This window comes from Budorcas taxicolor, chromosome 9, assembly GCF_023091745.1.
Source record: "Budorcas taxicolor isolate Tak-1 chromosome 9, Takin1.1, whole genome shotgun sequence".
NCBI classification, from domain to species: domain Eukaryota; kingdom Metazoa; phylum Chordata; class Mammalia; order Artiodactyla; family Bovidae; genus Budorcas; species Budorcas taxicolor.
In genome coordinates, this window is record NC_068918.1 from 47329965 (window position 1) to 47352402 (window position 22438).

Consider the following 22438-nt stretch of genomic DNA (forward strand, 5'->3'; position numbering starts at 1 on the left):
GGACCGTATAGTCTATGTCTATGGGGTCGCAATGTGTCGGGCATGGCTGAGCGACTTTCACTTTCACTTTCCCAGGTGCCACTATCGGTAAAGAACTGGCCTAACCATCAGTACAGTAGACATAAGAGAAGTGCGTTCGATCATTGGGTCAGGAAGATCTGGTGGAGGAGGGCATGGCAACCCACTCCAGTATTCTCTCTTGGAGAATCCCATGGACAAAGGAGCCTGATTGGCTACAGTCCTTAGGGTTGCACAGAGTTGGACCTGCCTGAAGAGATTTAGCATACTCATTGAGAAATATGCAAAGTTGATTTTGTTATTTTGTTTTCATTTCCCCATGCACAACACCTTCTCTCTTCCTTTCCCACTCATGCACACTTCCTTGCACTATGATATTACAGATCATTCTTCATTGTTAATTTCAATGAACCTGCACAATATTTAACCCAATTTAAATAAAATTAATTCAGTTAAAAGTTAGCTATTAAATGTGACTTTTTTAAAGGTATTTTTTGACTGCGGTAAAAAGTCAATGTTACAATACATGTATAATTCCAGGTAATATTACAAAACCTCAAATTTCAGTTTATCACTTCTTTTAATACCTGGATAACACAGGTAGGTCCTCACACAAAGCCTTCTTTCTTCTTTCCTTTAGTGTATCTTATTTACTATTGCTAAACACCCCCAAAGAGTTCTTGTCAACTTAGATGGATTGCTATGACCTTTTGGGAATTGCTGCCCCAGGCATTTTTTTTGTCTGCTGTTACAGTTTCACATCTACCTTCCCTTGCCACAACAGGTCTCGCTGGTTTACTTTTCTCCAAACATAACAAAGTAAACCTAAGACACCTTCCCAAAATCCTAATGGAAATGAAAATTTTATAGTATAGGAAAGGAATAGGAATAAAAATAATGCAACTTGAAGGTTCACCAGTATGGCCCACATTTGCCATGTCTCTCTTTGACTCCTCGGTCTGTCATGATTGTCAAAGATCTTGCTACTACTCACAGTTCTCTGTACTCAGGGCCTTATTCTCAGGCCCCCATTATTCTTACTCAAGGCCTACTGTTATAGCCAGAGGAATACTAAAAATCACTTGCACTAACCTTTATAAATATTGAACTATACCCCTAGCACTAATAGAGATTTAATTTTTAGATTAAAGTTTCTGCAATTGGATTAACTCACAGGTGAAGCTTCTGAGAGTTGTAAAGCTCCATTAAGTTTGCATGACCCTCCCTATCCCAACTCCTACCTGTTAGCCCAGAACTAGGACAAAGGTCAAATTTCCCAGCACAAATTTTAAGTCTGTGAAGACTTATGACCTGCACATGGCAATTCTTTTGTCAACTAATTTAGATATAATGCTCATAATAGAAATATTATAGCTCTTTCTCTGCAATAAGCCTTCATCCTATACACAGGAAACAATTTTTAAGTGAACATAAAATGAAAAACAATGCATCACCAATGTATACTCAAATTTTAAAGTCATATTTTATTGTAATAATATTGCTTATTGCCTACATGGTTTTAAGGCATAAAAATACACACATATATATGCTGTAAATGGAATGCTGTGATTCCCTTAACTTTTCCCATAATTTATAATTAAAATGATCAATGTATTTAGACAAAAGGGAAGATGTTCCCATTTCTTTCTTTGGTAGATGGAAATTATTTTGTTTTAATTTGTGCTTGAGCATCTAATTATGTTGTTTTGGGAACTCTGGGGACTTTATAATTACCTCTTCAAATGAAAATTGATCAAGGTTGAATATCAAAGGAACTAGAGAAAACGTTTTAAATACATTTGATTTCAGAAATTTCAAAAGTATACTCTAATAGGTACTATTTCTAGTTAAATCTTAGTGTTTATTTCTTAGTCTTTGGTATTAGACTATGTAATCAACCTAAAATTTTTTGGCTTCTATTAGGAATATCAGCTGATAAATATTTTGTGTAAAATGTAAGTGGAACTCTGAACCTGCATATAATTTATTTATTAATTCTACAAATTCAGTGTTTACTTATGTTTTCTTTTTTAATTGAATTTTATGTTCAGTTTGTTCCCCTCTGTGTTTTTGTTTATTTGTTTGTTTACGAGCTAAGGGATATATTTATTATAGACTGCTACTTGTGTGGATTGGTATTTACAGCAATAGCACATAAACATTAATGTACAATTGCTGATTAAAGTTTTTTAAAGTAAAATTGAATCTTTAATCAGAAAACTTTGCACTGCAACTTGCATTCTGTAGTTGCTGAGCATTTTTTTTTTTTTCTTCCTCTGTATTGACCTATCAGACGTGACTATATCACAATGCCTCCATGGCTTAGAGAAGGTTCCTTTCTCACTGTGTCTAAAGATTAAACTATGAACACTATTTATTAAAATCAAATGTTTTTTCATGCATATATAAAACTGTCATCCTTAGTAATTATACATTCATGCCCCAGACCAAACAGAAAAAGAACTCATAGAATTATATTCAAACTGTGAAAAAAAGAAATAATAACTGAATTAAGTTAGTCAAATGTGCCATTATAGGCACAGAATAACTGATGATTCAGCAGTAGACCCACAAATTGATTTCTTTCCTACATTTCTACGATAGAATGTCAGATTTGGGTAAAAACTATTATACATAATATTTTTATACACACATATTTGTGAAAAAGCCATGTAGTCATGAATGAGCATTTCTCTTATTTTTATAAATGTGATTTGTAAATTTTGTCAAAACAGTGTTATTTTGGAAATATGAATAGCAGGGCTTTTCTTTCCTTTGCAAACAGTATCTAACCTGAATTGCTTTAAAATCTTTTTTAGTTTGTGGGTAAAATACATTTAGACTACCAATAATATTTGCTCTGTTAGAAATAGTCACAGAATGTTTGCTTAATAATTTGTTCAAATAGATCAGCTGTGACTTGCTACATGACAGCTAGGAACCCTACACATAAGTGCTATGTCTGACCAAGTTACTCAAGAAATGATATTGTAATCACCTCTAATACCACAGGTATAAAAACAGACTTTAGGCTGTTCTCCTAACACATCTTGTTAGATTTGTATATTGGCACTATAGGAGATATTGGCGCTCTTTTGAAAGAAAAAAGAAAATAAATCCACAGGGCTTTAACCATTAAATCCCATTTTGGTAATTATACAAGTTATTTGTACCTCAGGCAAAAAATATTGAAGTTGGTGCATGTTCTGAGTCCTGTGGAAGGTTATGCTCTTAATGTCTGTAGAACTAATTACATCAGTTCAGGTCAATTCAGCCACTCAATCCTGTCTGACTCTTCAGAACCCCATGGACCACAGAAAGCCAGGCCTCCCTGTTCATCACCAACTCCTGGAGTCTGCTTCAATTCATCTTCATTCAGTTGGTGATGCTATCTAACCATCTCATTTTCTGTTGTCCCCTTCTCCTCTCACCTTCCATATTTTCTGGTATCAGAGTCTTTTCCAATGATTCAGTTCTTCGCATCAGGTGGCCAAAGTATTGGAGTTTCAGCTTCAACATCAGTCCTTCCAATGAACACTCAGGACTGATCTCCTTTAGGATGAACTGGTTGGATCTCCTTGCAGTCCAAGGGACTCTCAAGAGTCTTCTCCAACACTACAGTTCAAAAGCAACAATTCTTCAGTGCTCAGTTTTCTTTATAGTCCAACTGTCACATCCATACATGACCACTGGAAAAACCATAGCCTTGACTAAATGGACATTTGTTGGCAAAGTAATGTCTCTGTTTTTTATATGCTATCTAAGTCAGTCATAACTTTCCATTCAAGGAGTAAGCATTTTTTAATTTCATGGCTGCAGTCATCATCACAGTGATTTTGGTGCCCCTCAAAATTAAGTTAGCCACTATTCCACTGTTTCCCCATCTATTTGATATGAAATGATGGGACCAGATGCATGATCTTAATTTTCTGAATGTTGAGCCTTAAGCCAACATTTTCACTCTCCTCTTTCACTTTCATCAACAGGCTCTTTATTTCTTCATCACTTTCTGCCATAAGGATGGTGTCATCCGCATATCTCAGGTTAATATTTTTCCCGGCAATCTTGATTCCAGCTTGTGCTTCATCCAGCCCAGCGTTTCTCATGATGTACTCTGCATATAATTTAAATAAGCAGGGTGACAGTATACAGCCTTGACGTACTCCTTTTCCTATTTGGAACCAGTCTGTTGTTCCATGTCCAGTTCTAACTGTTGCTTCCTGACCTACATAAAGATTTTTCAGGAGGCAGGTCAGGTGGTCTGGTATTCCCCTCTCATTCAGAATTTTCCACAGTTTATTGTGATCCACACAGTCAAAGGCTTTGGCATAGTCAATAAACCAGAAATATATATTTTTCTGAAATTCTCTTGCTTTTTTGATGATCCATCAGATGTTGGCAATTTGATCTCTGGTTCCTCTGCCTTTTCTAGAACCAGCTTGAACATCTGGGAATTCACGGTTCACATATTGCTGAAGCCTGGCTTGGAGAATTTTAAGCATTTCTTTATTAGCATGTGAAATGAGTGCAATTGTGTTGTAGTTTGAGCATTCTTTGGCATTTCCTTTCTTTGGAGTTTGGAATGAAACCTGACCTTTACCAGTCCTGTGGCCACTGCTGAGTTTTGCAGATTTGCTGGCATATTGAATGCAGCACTTTCACAGCATCATCTCTTAAGATTTGAAATAGCTCAACTGGAATTCCATCACCTCCACTAGCTTTGTTTGTAGTGATGCTTCCTAAGGCCCACTTGATTTCATATTCCAAGATGTCTGGCTGTAGGTGAGTGATCACAGCATTGTGATTATCTGGGTCATGAGGATCTTTTTTGTACAAGCCCTTGTGTATTCTTGCCACCTTTCTTAATATCTTCTGCTTCCATTAGGACCATACAATTTCTGTTCCTTGTTGAGCCCATGTTTGCATGAAATATTCCGTTGGTATCTCTGATTTTCTTGAAGAGATCTCTAGTCTTTCCCATTTTGTTGTTTTCCTTGATGTCTTGGCATTGATCACCGAGGAAGGGATTTTTACCTCTCCTTGCTCTTTTTTGGAACTCTGCGTTCAAATGGGTATATCTTTCCTTTTCTCCTTTGCTTTTGGAGTCTCTTTTCACAGCTACATGTAAGGCCTCCTCAGACAGCCATTTTGCTTTTTTGCACTTCTTTTTCTTGGAGATGGTCTTGATCTCTGTCTCCTGTACAGTGTCATGAACATCCATCCATAGAACATCCATCCATAGATCATCAGGCATTCTATCAGATCTAGTCCTTTAAATTTATTTGTTACTTCTACCGTATAATCATAAGGGATTTGATTTAGGTCATACCTGAATGGTTTAGTGGTTTTCCCTACTTTCTTCCATTTCAGTCTGAATTTTGCAATAAGGAGCTCATGGTCAGAGCCACAGACAGCTCCCAGTCTTGTTTTTGCTGACTGGTAGAGCTTCTCCATCTTTGGCTGCAAAGAATATAATCAATGATTTTGGTGTTGGCTATCTGGTGATAACCACATGTAGAGTCTTCTCTGGTGTTGTTGGAACAGGCTGTTTGCTATGACCACTGTGTTCTTTTGGCAATACTCTATTAGCCTTTCCCTGCTTTATTCTGTACTCCAAGGCCAAATTTGGAGTAATTTGGAGTAACTATTTATATGCAATTTACAAAATGATAAGGCTTAAGTTATTACCTCTCCTAATATCCCCAGTATTTAAAAAAAATTTTTTTTTATATTGGTGTATAGCCAATTAACAATGTTGTGACTATTTCAGGTGAACAGTAAAGGGATTCAGCCATAAATATACATGTATCCATTGTCCCCCAAATGCCCCTCTTGTCCAGGCTGCCGCATAACATCAAACAGTGTTCCTTGTGCTATAAATATACAATAGGACCTTGTTGGTTATCCATTTCAAATATGGCAGTGTGTACATATCCATCCTAAACTCCATAACTATCCCTTTACCCCCATTCTTCCCCCTGGCAACAATAAGTTCATTCTTATAAAAGACTAAAAAAACTAAAATCATTATGAGTTTTTGTGTATCTTAGTGAATGGTGTCACTGCCTACTCAGTTGCCTGAGACAACAGATGAACATTCTTAATGTCTCCTCCTTAAGCCATCATATGCTATTGCTGATCAGGTCCTGTTGGCTCTCTATCCTGATGATGCCTTAAATTCCTCCTTCTCTTCTTTACACTTACTGCCAGTATTTCAGTTCCAGTATTATAGCATCCCATGGGACTCTTGTAATATCAACCTCTGCCCTATCTTTACATTTAGTAATTTTCTTATTTTAATCTATCACATACCATTCCTCAAGAGCTGCCTCTCTAAAACACAAATATGAGTTTGCTTTTCCATTTTATTTCAGTAAGTAGCTTCTTACACAAAATTTATCTGATTATCAGGTCTAAGTTTTCCTCTACTTAGTCCATTCAGCTCAACAATTAAACTAGGATTACCCAGATAAAATGTGCTTTTAAATATTTCACTGCCTTTTGTTTGTTTGTTTGTTTGCTTGTTTGTTTCTTATGCTATTTTCTCTGCCTAAACTCCCTGCTGCTCCTCTCCTATCTCCTTTCCTAACTGAAACAAATCAAATATAAAATCCTCTGTAGACTCTACATGATGGGTCACCAGCAATTGTGTCTTACACATTGAATGAATGAAAGATGGATAAGTTGAAACAAATCAGAAAAGCATTTGAGTGGTGCATAAGTAGCGAGAACCTTTCTAAACCCCATCTTGACATTGGCCAAGCGCCACAACATTATAGTGAGTGGTGTTGTGATTAATGTCAGTACATTAAAAAAATTTGTTGTAAGCCATAAGTAAACATGCTTCTAGATGGTTGAAAATGTGCTTTACTTGTGCCTCTATTGCATATATTTGTGTTTGTGTTCCACACTATCAGTCATAAAAAACTGAGATGAAATATGACCAACCTAGATAGTATATTTAAAAGCAGAGACATTACTTTGCCAACTAAGGTCCATCTAGTCAAGGCTATGGTTTTTCCTGTGGTCATGTATGAATGTGAGAGCTGGACTGTGAAGAAGGCTGAGAGCTGAAGAATTGATGCTTTTGAACTGTGGTGTTGGAGAAGACTCTTGAGAGTCCCTTGGACTGCAAGGAGATCCAACCAGTCCATTCTGAAGGGGTTCAGCCCTGGGTGTTCTTTGGAAGGAATGATGCTAAAGCTGAAACTCTAGTACTTTGGCCACCTCATGCGAAGAGTTGACTCACTGGAGAAGACTCTGATGCTGGGAGGGATTGGGCGCAGGAGGAGAAGGGGATGACAGAGGATGAGATGGCTGGATGGCATCACCGACTCGATGGACATGAGTGAGTGAACTCCGGGAGTTGGTGATGGACAGGGAGGCCTGGCGTGCTGCGATTCATGGGGTTGCAAAGAGTCGGACATGACTGAGCGACTGAACTGACCTGAACTGAACTGAAGTTTTGGAAGCAACCTAAGTATCCAAGAACAGATAAGTGGATAGAGATGTGATATGTATGAAAGTGAAAGTGAAAGTGAAGTTGCTCAGTTGTGTCTGACTCTTTGTGACCCTGTGGACTGTAGCCTACCACGCTCCTCCATCCATGGGATTCTCCAGGCAAGAAAACTGGAGTGGGTTGCCATTTCCTTCTCCAGGGGATGTTCCCGACCCAGGGATAGAACCCAGGAATGCTGCGTTGTAGGCAGACACTTTAACCTCTGAACCACCAGAGAAGCCAGTGATATGTACATATACATAGAATATGAGCCATAAAAAAGAATGAAATATTGTCATTTGCTGCAGCATGGGTGGACATAGAAGCTATTATGCTAAGTGAAATGTCAGACAAGGAAAAACAAACATCATATTATTCCATTTATATGTGGAATATAAAACTCAATATAAATGAACAAACAAAACAGAAACAGACTCAAAGATAAAGAGAGCAAACTAGTGGTTGCCAGAGGGTAGATGGGGATAGGGATGAATGGCATAGAAGAAATTGTGTATATTCTTCGGGTATTCTTGTATACTTTTCAAGTTTTCTTTTTTTTCACTTTATTCATCAAGTTCTTAACTTCTTAACTTTTTCTTAATAATTTGAATTATATCTTCAGATGTAGGTAGGTGACAATTTGTTATATTCTACTATTCTCAAATTTTAATTTGCATTTAATTAAATATGCTAGAATACAGGTAATTTTACATTTAAGACACACAATCTTTTAAAATTTATTACTTCTAAAGTTACTGCTAAGTTTTTTTTTATAATAATCAATGCTAACTTTAATGTCAATAAATATATTTGTATAAACACATTATTTTATTTTATTTTATTTATTATTATTATTATTTTTTATTTTACAATACTGTATTGGTTTTGCCATACATTGACATGAATCTACCACGGGTGTACATGCGATCCCAAACATGAACCCCCCTCCCACCTCCCTCCCCACAACATCCCTCTGGGTCATCCCTGTGCACCAGCCCCAAGCATGCTGTATCCTGCATCGGACATAGACTGGTGATTCGATTCTTACATGATAGTATGCAAGTTTTAAAAGTACTCACACATTAAAAAATTTGATTAAATAAATTTTTATTCTAGCTGTTCATATTTGTTTAAGTTCTTTATATTAAATTTTCAGTCAACTATAATTTCAAGTAAGGTATTTAGACATTAAGAATTTAAGATTTCAAACATATGATTATCATTCCTTAACCCTTCAGAATTTTAGGGGATTTATTAACTTATCAAAAGTGATTTTCTAATTCAAACTTGGCTCAGCTATAAAATCTAAAGATGATAACCAAATAAAAGTTATTTTTCAGATACTGAAAGGAAATAGATAACATTTTTGATCAAGGGACCACCTTATATAAGGGCTTTCCTGGTGGCTCAGTAGATAAAGAATCTATCTGCAATGCAGGAGACCTGGGTGTGATCCCTGGTTGAGGAAGATCCCCTGGAGAAGGAAATGACAACCTACTCCAGTATCCTTGTCTGGAAAATCCCATGGTCAGTGGATGGGCTAGTAGGCTACAGTCCATGGAGTCGCAAAGAGTCAGATACAATTTGGCAACTAAACCACCAGCCACCACCAGATGGCTCAGGGGTAAAGAATCTGCCCGCCAATGCAGAAGACACAAGAGGCACAGGTTTGATCCCTGGATTGGGACTGTCTCCTGAAGTAGAAAATGGCAGCTTGCTCCAGTATTTTTGCCTGGAAAATTCCACGGACAGAAGAGCCTGAGTGGCTACAGTCCATGGAGTCAGAAAGAGTTGGACAGGACTGAGCTGCTGAGCATGCATGCACCACCTTATTTAGTCTAGCACAGCACAAGAATCCTACCCTTAGACCTGCTTCTATTATTCTCCACAATTTTAGTTTTATTCTCTCCTTTTAATTTTGAATTCATGGATTTTCTCAAAACTCTGAGCCAGTAGTTGCAAGATCATGTTTAACTTAATGGGAGAAAAGTGAGCAGAGGACAACCTCTGGGTTTTTATAGTCAAGTAGTTTACATATTGTTCAGATTTATCTATGTGTGTGTGTAGTCGCTCAGTCGTGTCTGACTCTTTGTGACCACATGAACTGTAGCACACCAGGTTCTTCCATCCATGGAGTTCTCTAGGCAAGAATACTGGAGTGGATTGCCATTTCCTTCTTCAAGAGTTATCTATAGTTGATTTATAATTACCTTTTAATAGCAGTTCATATGATTATTTAATAAGGAATCTATTCTTTTGGTGACAGAGAAAGTAATTTTTAAAACAATTTGGAGTTACCACACTATCAGTCATTAAAAACTAAGATGAAATATAGTGAATGTGGATAAGTGAGCCAGAGAAAGTGACTAGTTTATCCCCTACATATTTCAATGTTAGTGGACAGAGGAATCTATATATATATATATATATATATTTTTTTTTTCTCTAATAAGAGAGTCTTACATTTCCTATCATTGCCAGGAAGTGAATTCTAGCAATAGAATCTTTCTCTTAGTAGACCAATCATGTCTGATTTTGCCATTGCCCTCACTGCATACACCTGCTAATGGAAATTTAATATACTAAGCAACATGTCTCCTTTTTCCTGTTGCTTCCAGTTGGATTTCATACATTTGCATTGAACTCGGAAGGCTGTCAAATTATGGGCAACAATTTAGATTGAGCATAGTTTAATCACATCTAGAGATGATTAAAAGAAAATGTTATCATCTATTTCCTTAGTTTGACTTAATTTCTTATCCAGTTGGTGCTTTGTCTTACATTTCATTTTTACTCATTTTTACTGAATATTCTATATAACTTAAACATTTTCTGCTTAAGGGAATGGAACATTCTTTAGAAATATGTTAATGTGATAGCAATAGGGATGCAGTTACAAGAGCTTTGCAATCATTTTTATTCTTTCTTTAGACTGCACTGTTTGTAACAACCCCTTTGACCTCATAAGATTCAACAAGTTTCCTTCAAGTATATTTCTTTCCCCTTCTCATTTCCAGAATGCTAAGTTGAGACCATTAACATCTGGCTCAAACAGATGCCCCTGAAGTTCTGCAAACATAAATTTTCCCTCAAAGCTAATAGTATAGGTGTAATAACAAAGGCAGTTTTTAAAAATATATAGAATTTATTATTTTCTGGTTTTCTTTCCTGACATGGTACCATTTTTTAAGAGACTATTTTACATGATTTTTTTTTTTTCCGAGTGAGATTTCACTTATGAAGTTGTTTTTAATTGTATAGTTTTCAAAACTAAGATTTGTTGAAGACAGTTTAATTTCTGTTAAATTAAGTCCATTGGTAGTTTACCCATATTTTCAAACAGTATTGAGTAATTGCTTTTTTCATGCCATAGACATAAAAATGGTAGTTTATAGGAAAAAAATGTATGATTGAAAATTCATAAAAGAAATTCAACTGTGGTAGAAACAAAGTCATTCTCAAAAATGAGATATACCTATTCCTGATAATTTGCCAAATATTTAAGCAAGAGAAAGAGGGAAAAACATTCCTCCTTTCTCCTTTACACATTGGCTTTTTGCTGAGACTCTTCATCACTTGGCCAGGCCATTTTCACCTCTGCCTTCACTTCTTACTTGCATTGTGTCTAGAGATCACCCAAAGCTTAGAGATATTTTTCAGATATTTTTTTCTGAGTGCAAAGGCATGCATGTGGCTCTATACTCCTTGGTATACAGGGGCACTTTTAAATGCCTTAATTTCCCCAAATTTTCTGACCAGCTCTTCTGAGTAGGCTCTCCATGCTCTTTGTATTCCTCAAGGATGTAATATTTTGACTCAGGCTGTTGTGGGTTATTCATTTATCTTCCAGCTGTGTTTTTGAGAAACGCAGTTCACTCATCTTGAGTAGGTTCCTGCTGCTACTGCTGCTAAGTCGCTTCAGTCGTGTCCGACTCTGTGCGACCCCATAGAGGGCAGCCCACCAAGCTCCCCTGTCCCTGGGATTCTCTAGGCAAGAACACTGGAGTGGATTGCCATTCCTTCTCCAATGCATGAAAGTGAAAAGTGAAAGTGAAGTCACTCGGTCGTGTCTGACTCTCAGCGACCCCATGGTCTGCAGCCTACCAGGCTCCTTCGTCCATCGGATTTTCCAGGCGAGAGTACTGGAGTGGGGTGCCATTGCTTTCTCCCAAGTAGGTTCCTAGTTAGGCTAAACAAAGACAAGTGCTTTGCATTGTCTTTCAGGTAACGCCCAGACTGGCTGGAAATGAAAAATACAATTGCTTGTAAATAAGGTCTTTCCTATTCCCTTCAGATAACTGCAGCACCAGGGTAGGGGTAGAGAAAGGGCAAATCAATCACAGAGCTTTCCCACTCTTTGAGTTGATTTTCCTTGATTGAACGTTTGCTAGGTTGCTGTAAACCTTTGCCTATTTTTTTTTCAGAGTTCTTAGAAAGTTGATTCTGTCAGTTTTTATTTGATTTTTTTAGGCATCTTTCTCAGAGAGACATGTGGTTTAGAGCTTCTAACTTCATTTTCACTCATTACTCCCGACTTCTTTATATTCTACATTTTAAGTTGTATGCTAAATATTGTGGATAATCCACTCACTGTGTTGAGCTTTGTTCTGACAAGGAGTTATATTAGTGGAAAATTCTCTTGACCCTGTTTTTGTGTATTTTTTCCTGTGATTAGTCTATTTTTATTTTTGTCTTTAGTTTTGAGTCATATTCCCTAAAGCATGGTGATGCCTAAAATGTTGCGTCTCTGAGTCTCACCCAAATGTCTGAGTTATTGTGCTTTTACTCCTACAACTTCTGAGTCTCTGCTCAGCTGTTTGTTCCCAAGTAGTCTCTCCTTGTAAGCCTTTGCAGAGTCCTGCTGCACATATTCACTGCCCTGTCTTTGGTAGAGGACTTAGAGTGATTTCCCACATAGGCTTCTGAGTTATTTTCACCCACCTACCATGAGTCTTGCTCGTGTCCAACATCCCTCCCTCAAAATTCCAGCCATTACAGTCATCCAAAACATATCTGATCCTCTTTAACTCAGAAGAGAATGTTCTCTCTGTGGCCACTATCTCGCTGCATGGTAATCTGAAAGTATTTGCAAGTGGAAACCTATGATAATTGTGGAGCTCATATTTCCTGTCCTTCCAGTATTCCACCTAGTTCTCTTATTTAATTCCTGGAAACAGTTGCTTTATAGATTTTGTCGGTTCTTACATGACACACATTATTCTGTCTTGAAGGGAAGTAAATGTCAAAGACACTCTTTTTTTTTTTTTTGTCTTCCAATACAGTATTCTTGCAGGAAATTATTTGTAGGAAATATACAGAAATTTTCATGATGTTATGTGCTCAGATCAATTCACTATAGTTGTTGTTAATGTTTTAAAATTTAAAACAACCTATGTTATGTATGGGTTTCCCAGGTGGTGATAGTGGTAAAGAATCTGCCTGCCAATGAAGGAGACATTTGAGACACGGGTTCAATCCCTAGGTCAGGAAGATCCCCTGGAGGAGTGCATGGCAACCCACTCCAGTATTCTGGCCTGGGGAGTTCCATGGATAGAGGAACCTGGCGGGCTATAGTCCATAGGGTCACAAAGAGTCAAACACGACTGGAGCAACTTAGCACATGTGTTATATATATAATATATGATGTATGTAAATGGCCCTTATTCCTTTGATTATTTACTTCTACACTATCATTTTCACTGAAAATCATTAATATTGTAGAAAATAACCATATTCAGTTCAGTTCAGTTCAGTTCAGTTCAGTCACTCAGTCGTGTCCGACTCTTTGCAACCCCATGAATCGCAGCACGCCAGGCCTCCCTGTCCATCACCATCTCCCAGAGTTCACTCAGATTCATGTCCATCGAGTCAGTGATGCCATCCAGCCATCTCATCCTCTGTCATCCCCTCCTCCTCCTGCCCCCAATCCCTCCCAACATCAGAGTCTTCTCCAGTGAGTCAACTCTTCACATGAGGTGGCCAAAGTACTGGAGTTTCAGCTTTAGCATCATTCCTTTGAAAGAAATCCCAGGGCTGATCTCCTTGAGAGTGGACTGGTTGGATCTCCTTGCCGTCCAAGGGACTCTCAAGAGTCTTCTCCAACATCACAGTTCAAAAGCTTCAATTCTTCAGCACTCAGTTTTCTTCACAGTCCAACTCTCACATCCATACATGACCACTGGAAAAACCATAGCCTTGACTAGATGGACCTTAGTCTGCAAAGTAATATCTCTGCTTTTGAATATGCTTTTGAATATCTAGGTTGGTCATAAATTTTTTTCCAAGGAGTAAGCGTGTTTTAATTTCATGGCTGCAATCACCATCTGCAGTGATTTTGGAGCCCAAAAAAATAAGGTCTGACACTGTTTCCACTGTTTCCCCATCTATTTCCCATGAAGTGATGGAACCGGATGCCATATCTTTGTTTTCTGAATGTTGAGCTTTAAACCAACTTTTTCACTCTCCTCTTTCACTTTCATCAACAGGCTTTTTATTTCCTCTTCACTTTCTGTCATAAGTGTGGTGTCATCTGCATATCTGAGGTCATTGATATTTCTCCCGGCAATCTTGATTCCAGCTTGTGCTTCTTCCAGTCCAGCGTTTCTCATGATGTACTCTGCATATAAGTTAAATAAGCAGGGTGACAATATCCAGCCTTGACGTACTCCTTTTCCTATTTGGAACCAGTCTGTTGTTCCATGTCTAGTTCTAACTGTTGCTTCCTGACCTGCATACAGGTTTCTCAAGAGGCAGGTCAGGTGGTCTGCTATTCCCATCTCTCTCAAAATCTTCCACAGTTTATTGTGATCCACTCAGTCAGAGGCTTTGGCATAGTCAATAAACCAGAAATGGATGTTTTTTTCTGGAACTCTCTTGCTTTTTCCATGATCCAGTGGATGTTATGTTAAAGTTCAATAAATAGTGTATGCAGTAAGAACCAATATTATTAAAATGTTTGTCTTGGGGTGTATATGTCTATATTTACATGCATAAAATTTATTCATGTGTACCACCTTTTTGTCATAACAAGTATAATCAGATGAGTTATTTAAACATTTTTAATACTTCCCTGTTATTTACTATAAAATTAACTGTCTAAATATATAAACTTATTTCCTTAGCATTTCAGTCAAAGTCTCTTTTGTTTTTTCTTTGCTTCTGATGACTCACCTAAAAGCAAACTGCATATCTTTAATAAAATTGATCAGTTTTCCTAAGATAGTCAATATTTTCCATTAGTATTTTTGTCACTTATGGCTGAATTATCCCCTAAATCTTGGTCTACAAAAATTCTGACAATTCTTTAATTACTATTTCAAAGACACTACTTTAATAAACTCAATAAGTGTATTTTTTTCTATACCTGCTAAACTTTTGAATTATTTTTGGTTTTTGTTTGTGGCATTTAGTACATTCTACCTTGTACTGTAGCTGTTAACCTGCTATGTTTTATTTTTTCCTAGTTTATAAGCTTTATAAGAAAGGAAGCAACATCTTATTTTTCCCCAAGGTCCTCACAATAGTAGGCCACTGAGTAAATACTGAATGTGTTTTATATCTTTATCTTACATTCTGAACCATTATATCTATGGTCTCTTGATCAGTCTTCTTTTTTATCTCCCTTGTTAATTTGTACTTACTTTTCAACACTCAAGTAAATTATTTTCTTCTTCAAGTATTCTCTAAACACCTAGTAGTGTAATCTTAGTAGTTAATTCCGCACAATTGCACTCATCTCACACACTAGCAAAGTAAAGCTCAAAATTCTCACAGCCAGGCTTCAACAGTACCTGAACGGTGAAATTCCACACATTCAAACTGGATTTAGAAAAGGCCGAGGAACCAGAGATCAAATTACCAACATCCATTGGATCATCAAAAAAGCAAGACAGTTCCAGAAAAAATATCTACTTCTGCTTTTTTGACTACGCCAAAGCTTTTGGCTGTGTGGATCACAATAAACTGTGGAAAATTCTTAAAGAGATGTGAATAACAGAACACCTGACTTACCTCCTGAGAAATCTTTATGCAGATCAAGAAGCAACAGTTAGAACTGGTTATGGAACAACAGACTGGTTCCAAATAGGGAAAGGAGTACATCAAAGTTGTATATTGTCACCCTGCTTATTTAACTTATATGCAGAATACATCATGCGAAATGCTGGGCTAGATGAAACACAAGCTGGAATCAAGATTGCCAGGAGAAATATCAATAACCTCAAATACAAAGATGACACCACCCTACGGCAGAAAGCAAAGAAGAACTAAAGAGCCTCTTGATGAAAAGTGAAAGAGGAGAGTGGATAAAGGTGGCATAAAGTTCAACATTCAGAAAACGAAGATCATGGCATCTGGTCCCATCACTTCATGGCAAATAGATGGGGAAACAGTGGAAACAGTGGCTGACTTTATTTTTCTTGGCTCCCAAATCACTGCAGATAGTGACTACAGCCCTGAGATTAAAAAATGCTTACTCCTTGGAAGGAAAGCTATGACCAACCTAGATAGCATATTGAAAAGCAGAGACATTACTTTACCAACGAAGGTCCATCTAGTCAAAGCTATGTTTTTTTCAGTAGTCATGTTTGGATGTGAGAGTTGGACCATAAAGAAAGCTGAGCACCGAGTAATTGATGCTTTTGAACTGCGGTGATGGAGAAGACTCTTGAGAGTCCCTTGGACTGCAAGGAGATACAATCAGTCCATCCTAAAGGAAATCAATCTTGAATATTCATTGGAAGGACTAATGCTGAAGCTGAAACTCCAATATTTTGGCCATCTGATGGGAAGAACTGACTCATTGGAAAAGCCCCTAATGCTGGGAAAGTTTGAAGGCAGGAAGAAAAGGGGATGACAGAAGATAAGATAGTTGGATGGCATTATCGACTTGCTAGACATGAGTTTGAGCAAGCTCTGGGAGTTGATGAAGGACAGGGAAGCCTGGTGTGCTGCAGTCCACAGGGTCACAAAGAATCAGGCATGACTGAGGGACTGAATTGAACTGAGTCTAATTTTGAATCGTACCTCTATCACACTTTAGGAATCTTTGAAGAATTTTTTTTTCTTCTTTCTTTGTTTTTAGATAGAATCTCCTTCAGAGAAGGGGCTAAGTTTATTTGATATAGTTGCATGGTACAGTTCCTGACACACAGTAGGTACCATTATTTATAGAAAGGAGAAAGTTATGGGAAGGAAAAATTACTGAGTTTTGTGCACTAAAAATTTATTCTTAATCATTTTGCATTTGTGTGAAGTTAGAAAAATATAAAGAAAACACTAGCAAGAACTATCCTTTACTTTCTCTGTTTGAAAGTGAAAGTGAAAGTCACTCAGTCCTGTCCTACTCTTTTTGTGGCCCCATGGATTATACAGTCAGTGGAATTCTCCAGGTCAGAATACTGGAGTGGGTAGTCTTTCTCTTCTTCAGAGGATCTTCCCAATGTAGGGATTGAACCCAGGTCTCCCACATTGCAGGCAGATTGTTTACCAACTGAGCCACAACGGAAGCCTGAGACTATAGCAGTGGGCAGCCTATCCCTTCTCTAGCTCTCCAACTTTTAGAATACTATAAGCTTTGGATATATATTGTCATAAAAATGGGGAAGGCAGGGTTATGGATTCTGATTAAAAATAACACTTATTTATGCAAAAATTTTGACATACATATCTATATAATACACCAGCATGAATTTTTTAACTTATGTGGGTTATTTAGTTTACCTTTCTTTGATCTTTAGCTGCATTTCTGCTGTTCATAATAAAGACATCTTACTTTTAAGGTTTAACTTTTTATAATATTGAAAATATTCATCAGATAATCATGAGTCTATGATTATCAGTACAATAGATTCTAAAGTGTTTTTTATAGTTGTGCAATAGCATTTACCATTTGATGGTGTCAGTTTTCATACTTAAAAGATAACTATGTCAATTTGTGTTATTTTTGGAAAGAAAAAAATTACAATGAAAAGTAGGTTAAATTTTTTAAAAGTTGATTCCAATATATAATTCTAAAACATCTATCTGCCTGGCTATCTAATATTTAATTGCCTGGACTGATGGCAGCACTGAAGGAGGACCATTTATCATTGAGGTCAAGAACAGAAAGATCCTGAAAAGAAGTTAGTGATGTCCCTCATAGGGCTGCCACCATGTCTCCCTACTGTGATCCACCATATATTTCTTAATAACTGAAATGGCATTGTACCTGCAACGCATCACCAAGTTAATTATCTTTTCACTCTTATCTAGCCAGGCCAGGAATAGAAGAAGAAAATAAATGACAATCTTTGTTGTTAATGATATTTAAGCAAATTTCTTAGATGACAGTTGCTCCTGAAGGACAGAAGTCATATTGAACCTCTGTCACATGAAGGCTCAGAGGAAAACTCAGGTTTGAGCCTCACTTGTGTGCTTGCAAATAATTGCATCCCTTTTCAGCTAGGAGGCTTAAAAGCATTCATATTTCTTTCATACCTCTTTTAACATGATGGTGGTAAATCAACATAAACATTTCTTTATAAACTTTACCAGTTAAGAAATATCTTTAATTGAACAACCCAAAGTAGGAAGATAGGGATCTAATGAGTGAGTTGCTCTGAAGAGAAAGTGAGCAAGGGAGAAAGTCCATTTTCCTTTTCAGGTATATCCTCATCAAAATCAATGAGCATTTTTAAGACCTTGATCAGTGAATGCATAACTGTGGTTCACTATAAGTTGGCTATAACTGTTAGTTTTCTTTTAAGGCTTAAGCTTTTATATTTATTTCTGTATTTTTAAAGTCAAAAATCATGGGAAATAAATGTCAATGAGAAATTATTTTATTTGGAAATAATAGTTATTGTTCTCTTAGAAATATGATTTATGGACCAAATATAGGATATCTTCCCTTTACAGGGTAATACAGAACAGCAGTAATGACCTGTGCTGAAACTGTGCAAAGCAATCTTAATAATTAATGGTAAAAATGAAAATTATTCTGTGACTTTAAAAAATTTTATCAAAATATTAAAATTTATTTTATTGTCAGTTATGTATATAGGGAAACAAAAAAAGAGTAAAAGTAATATTTATTAAATTGTATTTAAAACAGTAATGTTTTAAATTAGAGGGTTATTTATTTGTATAAAACCATCAAAAGTTTTTTGAAAAATACTTGCTATCTTCATCTTATCATATAACTTATAATATGGAGTGAAAATCTTTGCCTTGGCACATTGTCATAGTCTTCTCTAAGTCTGAATCAGCTCTTGACATGTTATACATTGCACTTTCAATGTCATGAAATATCTATGATACTTTCTTTAATGCAAAGTATTTTTTCAATGCTACTTCCTCTCAAATATTTTCTTCCTTTTTTATTATAATTATTTTCCTCATTTATGGGCACTCAAAAAAATACAACAGATTTAGTGGAAGACAATAATGTCTTCCACTTACTTTGTTACTTAAAGAATGAACACATCTCATAAATAATTTATTATAGGGATTAGAAGAAAAAAAATTAAAGCTTCCTTAGTCTCAAAAGAACAATAGTAAATATTGTATCTGAGAAATTGGAGCATATATCAAGTTGCTATGGAAACAGAAATACTAGAAAAGTAAATGTGTAAAACAAAAAATTTAAATAAAACAAATTTAAAACATTTTATGCAAATTAATGAAAAAAATTTACACTAAGGAAAATCAAGTCAGTAATTTTGAGAAAAAATCATGAAGTAAATCTCACAAAGAATGAGACAGAAATAGAGGAAAGAATGAAAAGTTATCTGATATAATGGTTTGAATGGAAACAAGAGAGACATGAGGACAACTTTCTAGAGGTTAGAAAGTCTTAGATATATGTATTGAATACCATATTTTAGAAAAAAGCCACACGAACAGTAAACTCAACATCAGAAAAAATTTAGAAGTAAGAAAAAGAACATAAATTATGAAAATATATTTTCTCTTATTTAGAAAAATTTCAAATAAAACTAAGTCAAAATAAAGCAAAATATGATAGTATTTGCAGTGAAACTGAAACCAACCTGGCCTCAGGTACTCTGCAACACTCAATGCCAGAAGACAATAAGTAACATTTATATATTCTTGAGGGCAAATATTATGCCATAATTTTTAAGAACTATGTTAAATTTCACATCTGACAGTCAAGAAAGAGAATCTCACTTATAAAACTAATACAATCATAAATAACCTATCTGATTTTTTAAATTGCTTAAATGTATGATCTAGTGAATTAACAGGTTAAATAAGTCACAAATTCAGAATTAATTATCTGAGGTATGAATAATGAGAAAGTCAATTCCAAAAGTCGTTGTCAATTGTGTTGCAATTTGACTGGATCATTTAGCTCTTTGGACATCACTGTGTGTACCTGCAATTAGTCGCTCAGTCGTGTCTGACTCTTTGCAGCACTATGGACTGTAGCCTGCCAGGCTCTTCTGTCTATGGGGTTTCCTAGGCAAGAATACTGGAGTGGGTTGCCATTTCCTCCTCCAGGGGATCTTTCCGATCCAGGAATCGAACCTGGGTCTCCTGAATTGCATGCTTATTCTTTACTCTCTGAGCCACCAGGTAAGCCCTTGGGCAATGTTGAAAGTGAAGTCGCTCAGTTGTGTCCGACTCTTTGTGATCCCATGGGCTGTAGCCTATCAGGCTCCTCCATCTGTGGGATTTTCCAGGCAAGAGAGCTGGAGTGGATTGCCATTTCCTTCTCCAGGGGATCTTCCCGACCCAGGAATCGAACCCAGGTCTCCTGCATTGCAGGCAGACGCTTTACCATCTGAGCCACCAGGGAAGCCTAGCAATAGTATAGTGGTATATTTACTCACAGGAGTGCTTGGGCTTTGTTAATCCTATATTTGTGCCTTAATATATGCTATATGACATTGAAGAAAACTATAAAATAATGGTGACAATATGTAATTTGAGTGTGACATAAATAATGCAATTACATAAACAAAAATGGGTGATAGGATAAGTGGTCTCCTTCCCTATATCCCTGTTGTTCTATATAGAAGCTGTTGCCCCAGAATGACTCACACTTGAGACTGACCAATACTGTAGACTAGGGCTGGCACAATCTATATGCTCATCTTCTTTTGTTCTAGCCCTTCAACATTGCCTTTTTGCCTCAAGGTGTCTCTTAAATATATCTTCTTTGATGAATCTCTGCTGTTGTTGTTTTAGTTGCTGTTCAGTCACCTAGTCGTGTATGACTCTTTGCGACCCCATCGACTGCAGCACACCAGGATTCCCTGTCCATCACCATCTCTACATACTAATATAAGATCTCTTACTTGGACTTCATTAGCCAAGCACCTACTCCATCCATCAATTATGGCATGAAAGGTCCACATTTCCATTCCATTCAGCCCCAATCTTCATACTGATATAGAGCCTTCCTTTAAAAATTAAAATTTGATGGTCTATACTTGCTTACTTCTTTTCTGGCAAACTGTACACTTCATGAAGTACATAAAATACATTCTGTTACTTTTCCACTGATGTATGAGGATTTATAAGCCATGATCTTAGCAGCTTATAAAAGTGTAAATGTATTATTTCACTCTTTCCACTGATCAAGAATCCAGCTCAACATGGTTCGTTCTCTTCAGGTTTAAAATCAAGGTGACATCAGAATATGCCCTCATCTAGAAGGTCAATTAAGGCCACTTACAAGTTATCTCAGCTTGTTGACAGAATTTATTTCTGTATGATTACATTGCTAAGGTCCCTGTTTCCTTACTGGCTGTTGGTCAGGCCGAGCTTTCAGCCAGCTCCTAGATGTCACTCTCAAGTCTTTGCAATGAGTATGCTTCTACTGGCCCTCATAATTTCATTCTCTCTTATGCTGACTGAACTTAAATGCCCCCTCTTTTCAAGAAAGGTCCAATCCCTTTTGGAATCCCTTGATTAGGTAAGGCTCATTTAAAAAAAAAAAAAAAAAACTGAGCAGTATTACATAACATAACATGAGGGTGATTATTTTTGCTGTTCAGTCGCTAAGTTGTGCCTGACTCTTTGTGACCATATGGACTGTAGCACACTAGGATACTCTGTCCTTCGCTATCTCCTGGAGTTTTCTCAGATTCATGTCCATTGAGTTGATGATGGTATCTAACTATCTCTTCTTCTGCTACCTTTCTCCTCTTTTGCCTTCAATCTTTCCCACTCTTCTAATGAGTCAGCTTTGCATCAAGTGGTCACAGTATTGGTGCTTCAGCTTAAGCAACAGCCCTTCCAGTGAATACTCAGTGTTGATTTCTTTCAGACTAACTGTTTTGATCTCTTTGCCATCCAAAGGACTCTCAAGAGTCTTCTCTAGCACCACAATTAGAAAGAATCAATTCTTTGACATTCAGCCTTCTTTATGGTCCAACTCTCACATCTGTATGTGACTCCTGGGGGTTATATCCATCATATTTATAGATACCACCACATTCAAAAGAAGGAGATTATACAGGATATATAGATTGTGGGATAAGGATCTTCATGGCCTTTTTAGAATTTTGCCTACCACATATATACTATTTCTCATCATTTTATTACTAGCAGTCAACATAGTGCCTGGCCTAAAGTAAGTTTTTAATACAGATATTTTTACCTCAAATCTCTTTACTGAGTTCCAACTTGTATTCCCATCTGCCAGGTTCACTTCTGGGAGATGGTGAAGGACAGGTATGCTGCAGCCCATAGGATCACAAAGAACTGGAGACAGCTGAGCAGCTGAACAACTACTACTTCACTTCTCCATGTGGATGCCTTGTAGTCATGTATAATTATTAGGATCAAATTAGAATGTTTCATTATGTCCCTTACTTCTCAGGCCAGGACATTTTGTTACTATTCAGTTGCTTCTCAAGTCAAAACTCAGCCTCATTTCTAGTTCCTTCCTTCCATTTCATCTCATATCAATTC